Here is a 9,697-nt window from a genome sequence, read left to right as displayed (position 1 = left end):
CTATTGCACACTCAAATGACTATAGTATTGTGCAAAGCTAACTTTAATAGGCACTGAGAAACCCAAAAATTCCTAAGCCTTACCTTATTGTAATATCTGCTTTACTGTCATTGTCTAGAACTGAAGCATACCATCTCCATGGCACGCCTATATTTTCAAAACCCATAGAACTGTACAACAAATGAGTGAACTCTAAGGTAAACTATGAACTCCAGTTAATAACAGCAAATTAACATTTGTTATAGCAGATATACCGATTAATGTGAAATATTCATAATAGGGAAAACTGTGCAGTGAGGGTGTGGGCATATTTAGGAGCTCTCTGTGCTTTATCCTTAAATTCACTGTAATTTTTAAACTGCTCTAAATTAATTAATAAAAATGATCAAAGTCTCTGGACATTATTCTAAAGAAATATAGCAAATGATAAAGTATTTATTCAAGAAAATTTACTAAGACTTAGTAAGAACAGTGAGAATGTGTGACATTTGAGCCGTAACTCTTTCTGTACCTCGTATACTGCCAGCTCATCTTGGAGGAAGCTCCAAGTAAACAAGAAGACAAGGCTCTGTTTTCCCCTACATGCAAATAAATTGTTACCATAGTCTACTAGTAAAAACAGACCTCCAGCATTTTGTCACCTGCAATTTCAGTTTGAAGAGGCCAAATTCTTAGAACAGCTAAGAAGTCAAGAACTCTTTTGTCCATTCAACCTGAAATCATACATGAAGGCTCTACCCTGGCATGGTAGGCAAAGAATACTGGATTCTTTATTGCCCTTGCCCTAGCAGGGCAGAAATTCCACACACAGTGAGGCAGGCTGAGAGCACCAGTGGTTACCATACCACCCAGGCTCAGAAACTTTGCCCAGGGGAGAGGGAATCCATAAGAAAATAGAGCTTCAAAACTCTCCTTAATGAAATTAATCTGAAAAAGGGTAAGGAAATCATGGCTTAAGGAAACTCTCAAAAACAATAGTTTATTTTCATTTAAATCAACAAGCTCAACTATAAATCAGGCTGTTCACCAGAAAGATCAGGAAAAGAGACGGCTAGCAAAAGCACTACTAGAATCAGAGCAAACCTCAAATGCTGGACTAAAAACTACCCCTGCCAGAATTTAATTGGATCAGACAGCTGGGAATTTATACTCCAGGGCATTCTTGAAAAATACAGTGTTAAGCTGGCAATTAGTGGAGCCTAGAGTCTAATACCACATGAGCTACATAGTTTAACATAGACATTAGAAAAAGAGACAAAGAGAGCCAGCTAAAAATTACTGTCACTCCGGAGTGCAGGAATGACACACATGAACTGTGTGCAGGTTCATGTTTGCACCTTCTGAAGAAGAACAACAAAGACTAACTGTGAGGGAAATTGGCTTAATTAAAATAGCCTAGTGAAGTCACAAAACGAATTAACAGAAAAGCAGTAAGACCAAGTCTCAGAGATAAGGGAGGGAAATCAGTATCCAGAGTTGTTACAATGTATTACCTAAACTGTTCAGATTTCAACAACAACAAACATTTTCAGAGAGACAAATAAATGGGAAAGACTGTCACACAATGGAAAAAAATAACAAGAAACAATCTGCCTGTGAGAGGAACCAGATGTCACATTTAACAAATACTTCAAAGTAATAATTATAAATATGTACCCAAAACTAATGGAACCCATGCTAAAAGAAGTAAAAAAAAAAATTAAGATAATATCTCACTAATAAAAAGATAGAAATTATAACGAGCCAAATAAAAATTCTAGAGTTGAAAACAATAATAAAATTTTTTAATATTACATAAATAGCACAGTGGATATGAACTGGCAGAAGAAAGAATCAACATACTCGAAGGCAATTTAATAGAGATCATGCAATCTGAAGAATGCAGGGAAAGTAGAATGAAGGAAAATGAAGGGAGCCTCAGAGAACTGTGGGACAAATTTAACTGCACCAACTATAGCGTAATGGAAGTACTAAAATGAGAGGAAAAAGAAATGAGAAGAAAAATATTCAAAGAAATAATAATTGAAAACTTCCCAAATTGTCTAAAATATATTAATGTATATATCCAAGACTCAATTCCTATAGGTAGGATAAATGTAACAACATACATAACCATATAAATCATGGTAAATATGCTAAAAGACAAAGTTATTGAGAGGGGCAGGATAAAGCAACTCATTATGTTTCAGGGAAGCCCCATACAACTGCCAGGTAATTTCCCATTAAAAACTATGAAAACCAAGGGGCAATGGGATATTATACACAAACTGACAAAGAAAAAAATCAGCCAAGCATCTTTCTAAACTATCAACAACAGTATAGAGAAACAATCTTTCAAAAATGAAGGCAACATAAAAATATTAAAAAATAAAGACAAATAAACAAAAACCAGAGAATTTGTTTTTACTTTGCATGGCCTAACAGAAATTCTAAAATAAGTTATTCGGGCTGAAAGCAAGTAGATCCAGATGAAAACTTAAATTCCTTTTCTAAAAAAAAGAGTGCTAATAAATATTAATTATGTAATTAGTTTTTTTTAAAGTATAAATGCATATATATTCATCTTTATTCTCCTAACTGGTTTAAAATGCAATTGTTTAAAACATTGTGTACATGATTTTATTGCTTGCCTTATAAAATACACAAATATAGAGTATTTAGCAATAACATAACAAAGAACAAGTGGAGAATTAAAGTTGTATCAAAGTAAGACAATGACACTAGTCATCTCTCAACAGGAATGTTGAGAATCAGAAACAGTAACTAGGAAAGTAAATATAAGAAATACTATCAAATAAGCATGTTTTCCTTTTTTATCAGTTCTTCTGATTAATATTAAGTTATATTAAGTAATAATTATAGTACTGAGTTTGCAACATATAGTATGAATAACATTACTGGGATAAAAATAGGGAAGAGGAAATAGCGCTATATAGGAGTAATATTTGTGTATCTCACTGGAATTAACTTGGTATAGATCTAAAGTATATTCTGATAAGTTAAGAGGTATTTGGAACCACTACAGCAACCACTAAAAATAACTAAAAATAAATATAGTGAAAAAATTAAGGAAATTTAAATGTTACAGTAGGTAATTGCCTAATGCAAAAGAAAGCAGTTAAGGAGGAATAGAGGAAAGAAAAAGAGATGGGATATAAAAAATATCTAAAAACAAAAATAACAGCTGTAAAGCAATTATAACAATTAAAATATAAAATTTTGGATAGATTAAACAATCTAATCAAAAGGCAGAGAATGGTGGATTGGATTAGAAAAAGGGATCAAATTATATACTGTCAATATGAGATACTTTAGATTAAAATATACAAATAAGTTGGATATGATGTTGTATACCTATAGTCCCAGCTACTCTGAAGGCTGAGGCAGGAGGATCACTTGAGCCCAGGAATTTGAGGCCAGCTTGGGCAACAGAGTGAGACACCGCTCTCTTAAAAAGAAAAATGGGTTGAATATAAAATGATACCATACAAACAGCAACTTACATGGAAGGAGGGCAGGGAAGTGCTGGGCAGAGGATGGCGTGGTCCCTGGCTTAGGGCCCCACTGCCGGGTCTGCGCCCACGGACCTAGGTGAGGACACGCACTCCTTCCTTCACGTCCAAATGTTGCATTTCCCAAGACCACCCTGGCCTGCCATGCCCCCATCCTGTGCCTATAAAAAACTCTGAGACCCAGTGGCCACCCACTCAAGCAGCTGGATGTCAAGAGGAAGACAATGGTGGAAGAAGACACAGTAGCTGGATGTCAAGAGGACACTGGTGGAAGAGCATGCTGACAGATGCCAGCAAGCCAGCAGGCCATCGACCAGCTGAATGACAGGGAGTTTGGCTGGGACGGTCAGAGGAGAGCCCGGGCTGCTGAGTGGCCTGAATCCAGGTGAAAACCTCCTTCCAACTCCAACTCCCTTCTGGCTCCCCATCCGTCTGCTGAGAACTTCCACTCAATAAAACTTTGCACTCATTCTCCAAGCCAACGTGTGATCCAATTCTTCCAGTACACCAAGGCAAACAACCTTGTGATACAGAAAGGCCTCTATCCTTGTGATAAGGCAGGGGGTCTAATTGAGCTAACACAGCTGCCTACGGATGGCTGAACTAAAAGAGCACCCTGTAACACACACCCAGTGGGGCTTCAGCTATAAACATTCACTCCTAGACACTGCCGTGGTGTCAGAGCCTCACAACCTAGCCATCTGCATGCTCACCCTGGTGGTTTGAGCAGCAGGGCACTGAAGAAGTGAGCCACACCCCCATCACATGCCCTGAGAGGGGGATAAGGGAACTTTTCCCATTTCAACTGGGGGCTCATCCTGGATCTTGGAAGGTGAGTGTGAGTGAATACAAAACTGTAAGGCCTGCCTCTCTTCCAAAACACTACCACCTCTCTCTCTTTCCTGCAGGTAAGAGGCTCTGTTTCCCTTCACAGAGTCTTAAAAACTCTGCCCTAACAGGGCCGGTCAAAACCCTTCGATTTCATTTTTATTTTGTCTCTTTCACAGTTTAAAATGGCTTTTATCTCTTCCATTATAATGTTAAGAGTTTTGCTACCGGCTGCAGCAATGTTACTAAGTAAAATGAGCGTTTGGTTCAGCCACCAAAGGTGCAAATCAGACCAATTTTTCCTAGAGGTGCCATGTATGCCTCCACCATGACAGCTGTAGGCACACAGGCTCAGGGCACCTCTCCTTATCATTTCCCCTCCCAGCTCGGGCATCTAGTGTGCCTGCAGCAGGCAAAGGCCATACCCAACAGCCAGGAGACAGGCGTGGAAGAAAGCTGTGGCAGCACCCGTGATTCCACAAGCCACCCTCCCACAGACGGGCACTTCTTGCCCACTGTGCCAATGGAACCTTTTCTTCCCTGGCCAAGGAATTCAACCGGATCTGAACTGGGAGAAAGATACAAGGATTAGAAAGGCCCACTTGCACTGAGCAAGAGGTTTTTCCCCCAGGGTCTCCCACTTTTGCCCCTTAAACTGCTTTTCTTTTTTTTCCTTTTCTGAGAGGGCTCCCCCTCCCAAATCTGTTTCTGATAGGGAAGTTAATGGAGGAACGACCCCTGCTGGCTGATAACTGCAAATTCGGCAGGGCACATTTGGGACACTCTAAACAGATACAACCAGCCCCTAAAATACCTTTTCAGTCCCGAACTTGATTCCAAGCTTCAGGCTGAGGCCCTAGAAAGAAAAACCAGGTCTGAGGGATCCGAAGCCAGGCAACAGGCACAGTGTAAGCAGGCAGGACCAATTCCTGCAGACTAAATGCCCCCACCCCACAGAAGGAGCCCATGGTCCATGGCATAAATAGGCCGAGGGAACTCAAAAGTTTGCCGACAGCAGGAAGAAAGGGAGGCGTAGTTGAGGGCGGTTGATTCCTATTCTCTAGGTTTTCCCTGCTTCATGGGTACATACCACATCCGTACCTATGGTCAGCACCTGCCAAAGTCATCGGGGCTCAGGGATAAGAGGTGGAAAAGAAAGGGAGGATGCTTGCTTTCTCTCTCCATCACACCCTGAGTTTTTACTGAAAGAAGGAAGAGAAATGAGGGAGACCTCTATTCCCTGTCTTTCAGAATGGGCAACCAGTTCTCTTCACCACCCCCCGCTTATACTCCTCTAGAGTGTATCCTGAACCAATGGGACTGCTTTGACCCTTAGAATCTGGAGGAAAAGTGCCTCATAGCTCTCTGCACACAGGTTTGTTCAAATTATAATTTACAGCCAGCACTGGCTTGGACCATTCATTTCAATACCATCCAACAGTTGAAACTTTTCTGTAGACATGAGGACAGATGGTCTGAGGCCCCATTTGTGCAGGCTTTGTATACCTTGCAAGGCAAGGTGTATAAACCTTGCAAAGACCACCCTGTAACTCACGCCCACTGGGGCATTCACCCCTAGACACTGCTGGGGGGTTGGAGCCTTCACAACCTGCCCATCTGCATACTTCCGCTAGAGGTCTGAGCAGCAGTGCACTGAAAGAAGTGAGCCACACCCCCATCACATGCCCTGCGAGGGGGATGAGGGAACTTTTCCCATTTCACAAGCATAATAAAGCTAAAGTGGCTATAATAATATCAGAAAAAAATGGATTTTAAAGCAAAGAAAAATGTACTATAGATGAGGAAATTTTATAATGTTAAAAAGGTCAGTCCATCAGGAATTAATACAAATGATGAACATTTGTACCAAACAACAAAAGCAAATTACAAATTCCCCAAAATATGTGAAATGAAAACTAAAAGTATTGCAGGAAGAAAGAAACAATTCAACAATAATAGTGGAATCCTCAATATCTAAGTTTCAACAATGTATAGAACTAGGCTGATGATCAACAAGAAACTAGAAGACACCAAAAAAACCCACACACACTAGACCTAGAAGACATCTATAGAACACGTCACCCAGAAACAGCAGAACACACATTCTTCTCAAGTGCACTGTGAGCAATTTTCAGGATAGATCATGTGTTAGGCCACAAAACAAGCCTCAGTTAATTTAAATTAGTTGAAAAATATAAAGTACATTTTCTGATCACACTGTAGTGAAATTTAAAAAATAAATAGCAGAAAAAAGGGGAAATTAAGAAAAATATAGAAATTAACCCACTTTTAAACAAAGAACAAGTTAAAAAAGTGGTCATGATAAAAATTAGAAAACAGTTTGAGAGAATGAAAATGAAGACACGACTTATCAAAACATATAGAATTCAGCTAAAGTAGTGCATAAATGGAAATTTATAGCCATAAATGTGCGTATTTTAAGAAAAATTTCAAATCAACAATCTAACTTTCTACTTAAGGCACTGAAAAAAGAAAAATATATATACCTGGCAATTTGAAGGAAGAAAGTGATAAGGATTAGAACAAAAAATGATGAAATGGAGGATAGAAGAAAAGAGAGTAAACAAAATAAACAGCTGCTTATTAAAAAAATTTTAAGTGGCAAACCTATAGTTAGACTAAACAAGAAATAAGGAAGAAAAATTTACATTATTAATATCAATAATAAAAGGATAGACATTACTACCAAACTTAAGGAAATAAAAAGAATTCTAAGAGAATACTATAAAAAAACCATATGTTAACAAATTAGAACACTTAGATGAAATAGACCAATTCCTTAGAAGGCACACACTACTGAAACTGACTCTAGAGGAAATAAAAAATTCAAATAGATATTTAACAAAATAAATAGAGTTAGTAAGTAAAACATTTATCAAATGGGAAGGCCCAGGACCAGAATATTTCACTGGTAAATTCCACCAAAGAAGAATTAATTAACAATTTTTGATAAACTCTTCAAACAATAGAAGAGGAGGAAACACTTCTCAACACATTTTATGAGGCTAGCCTTGATACCAAAGCCAGACAAAGATACCACATGAAAAGAAAACTAAAGAAGATTATTTCTTATGAATACCTATTAAAAATTCTCATCATACTAGCAAATGAAATATAGCAATTATACACCATTTAAAAAGGGATTTGTTTCAGTAATGCAAGTTCAGTTTAACATTTAAAAATAAATAATTGTAATACTTCTCAATAAAATAAAGGGCAAAAGCCACACAATGATCTCAGTAATACATTTGAGAAAATCCAACACCCTTTTATGGATAAAAAAAAAATACTTAACAAACTGCAAGTAGAAGGGAACTCTCTCAACAGAAAACATCATGTACAAAAAGCCCACAGCTAATATCATGCTAACTGGTAAAGGACTGAATGCTTTCCCCTTAAGCTCAGAAATAAGAAAAGGATACCCACTCTTATTGTGTCTATTTGACATTGTGCTAGAGATTCTAGCCAGATAATTTGTTTAAGAAAAATAAATAAGCAAAAAGCATCTAAGTTGGAAAGGAAGAAGTAACACTCTTTATTTGCATAGGATAATCTCTTGTACATGGAAACCCTATGGAACCCGTTAAATAATAATTAGTGCAAATAAGTTCAGCAAGATTACAGAACACAAGCTCATTTAGCAAAGTCTATTTTGTTCCTATAAAGAAGCAAGGAACAAGCCAAAAATGAAATGAAGAAAACAATTATATTTATAATAGCATCAAGAAGAATAAAACTGCTTACAAATAAATGTAGTAAAAGAAATCTAAACTTATACCTTGAAACCACAAAACATTGTTGACAAAAATTAAAGAAGACTATATGAATTGAAAGACTTTTATGGATCAGAAGACTGAATATTTTTGGGGGGCATAGGGATAATGAAAATGTTCTAAAATTGATTCTGGTAATAATGGATGCTCAACTCTTTGAATATATTAAATGCCATTAAATTGTATAATTTACATGTCTGAATTATATAGTAATTTTCAATAAAACTGTTTAAAGATAAAAATTATCTTTCAATAAAACTGTTTTAAAAAGTTTATTTTTTATAAAACTGTTTAAAATTATTTTCAAATTGAATTATCTCTATTGTACCCTGTACAATAAATGAAATAAAACCAAATTCAGTACCCTTGAAATATAAACTCTTCTAATGAGAAAAGCAAATCCTAAAAAGGAATGAAAAGGAGAATGATACCTAATTTCTCAGAAGACATAGAACAATCTCTTCAACATTTTAAGAAAAATATACTTTCATCCTTGAATTATATTTTCAGAAAATCATTGAGTATGCATGCACAATGAAACATTTTTCAGGCATTTAAGTTCTCAAAATTTTACTTTTACTGTAACTTCTCTTAGAAAAATATTAGAAGATATATCCAACAATATAAAAGTGTAAGAAAAGTAAATGGGAGACCCATGACCTAGAAATCAAGGGATTAGAGGAGAGACTCAGTGTAATAAGGGGACACAAGGAGCAATGTCTCCAAGAAAATATTATAAGACAGATAATACACTTGATAGATTTGACCAAGAGTTTATAATATTAAAGGTCAGCATGAACGAATAATAGAAGTGAAATGATAATGAAATTGAAAAACTAAGTGAAAAAAAGAAGAACTTTGCAAAATAAAGTAACATAATTATAGTAGTCGATGCAGGTGTGAATAATTCTTCATTAAAAATTATAAACACTGAACTTCGAATAACCAAAAATAGTTTTATGAGAAGACATATAAAAATAAGAACAGAATAAGTAAGGTCTAAAATAGTAATAACTAAAAAATACAAATATAAACAAATTATTTAGGGATGTGGAGGCAAATGTCAGAAGTGATGGCTTAAAAATGTGGTGCTGCTGGGTCCAGCAATGCCCCTACTGGGTATTTACCCAAAAGGAAAAGAAATCATTATACGCAAAAGATACTTGCACTCTCATGTTTATAGCAGCACAATTAGTAATTGCAGAAATATGTAACCAGCCCAAATGCTGACCAATCAATGCATGGATAAGGAAATTGTGATCGATATATACCATGAAATACTATTTAGCCATATAAAAGGAACAAAATAATGGCATTTGCAGCAACCTGGATGGAACCAGAGACCATTATTCTAAGTGAAGTAACTCAGGAATAATGGAAAACCAAATATTGTAAGTTCTCACTCATAAGTGGGAGCTAAGCTATGAGGATCCAAAGGCCTAAGAATGATACAGTGGACTTTGGGGACTTGGGGGAAAGTGTGGGAGGGGAGTGAGGGATAACAGACTACAAAGTGAGTGCAGTATATACTGATTGGGTGATGGGTGCACCAAAATCTCACGA

Source organism: Pan troglodytes, chromosome 12 (assembly GCF_028858775.2).
Source record: "Pan troglodytes isolate AG18354 chromosome 12, NHGRI_mPanTro3-v2.0_pri, whole genome shotgun sequence".
In the NCBI taxonomy this organism is placed as follows: domain Eukaryota; kingdom Metazoa; phylum Chordata; class Mammalia; order Primates; family Hominidae; genus Pan; species Pan troglodytes.
The sequence above is the reverse complement of the archived record's forward strand: the minus strand, read 5'-3'. Positions refer to the sequence as shown.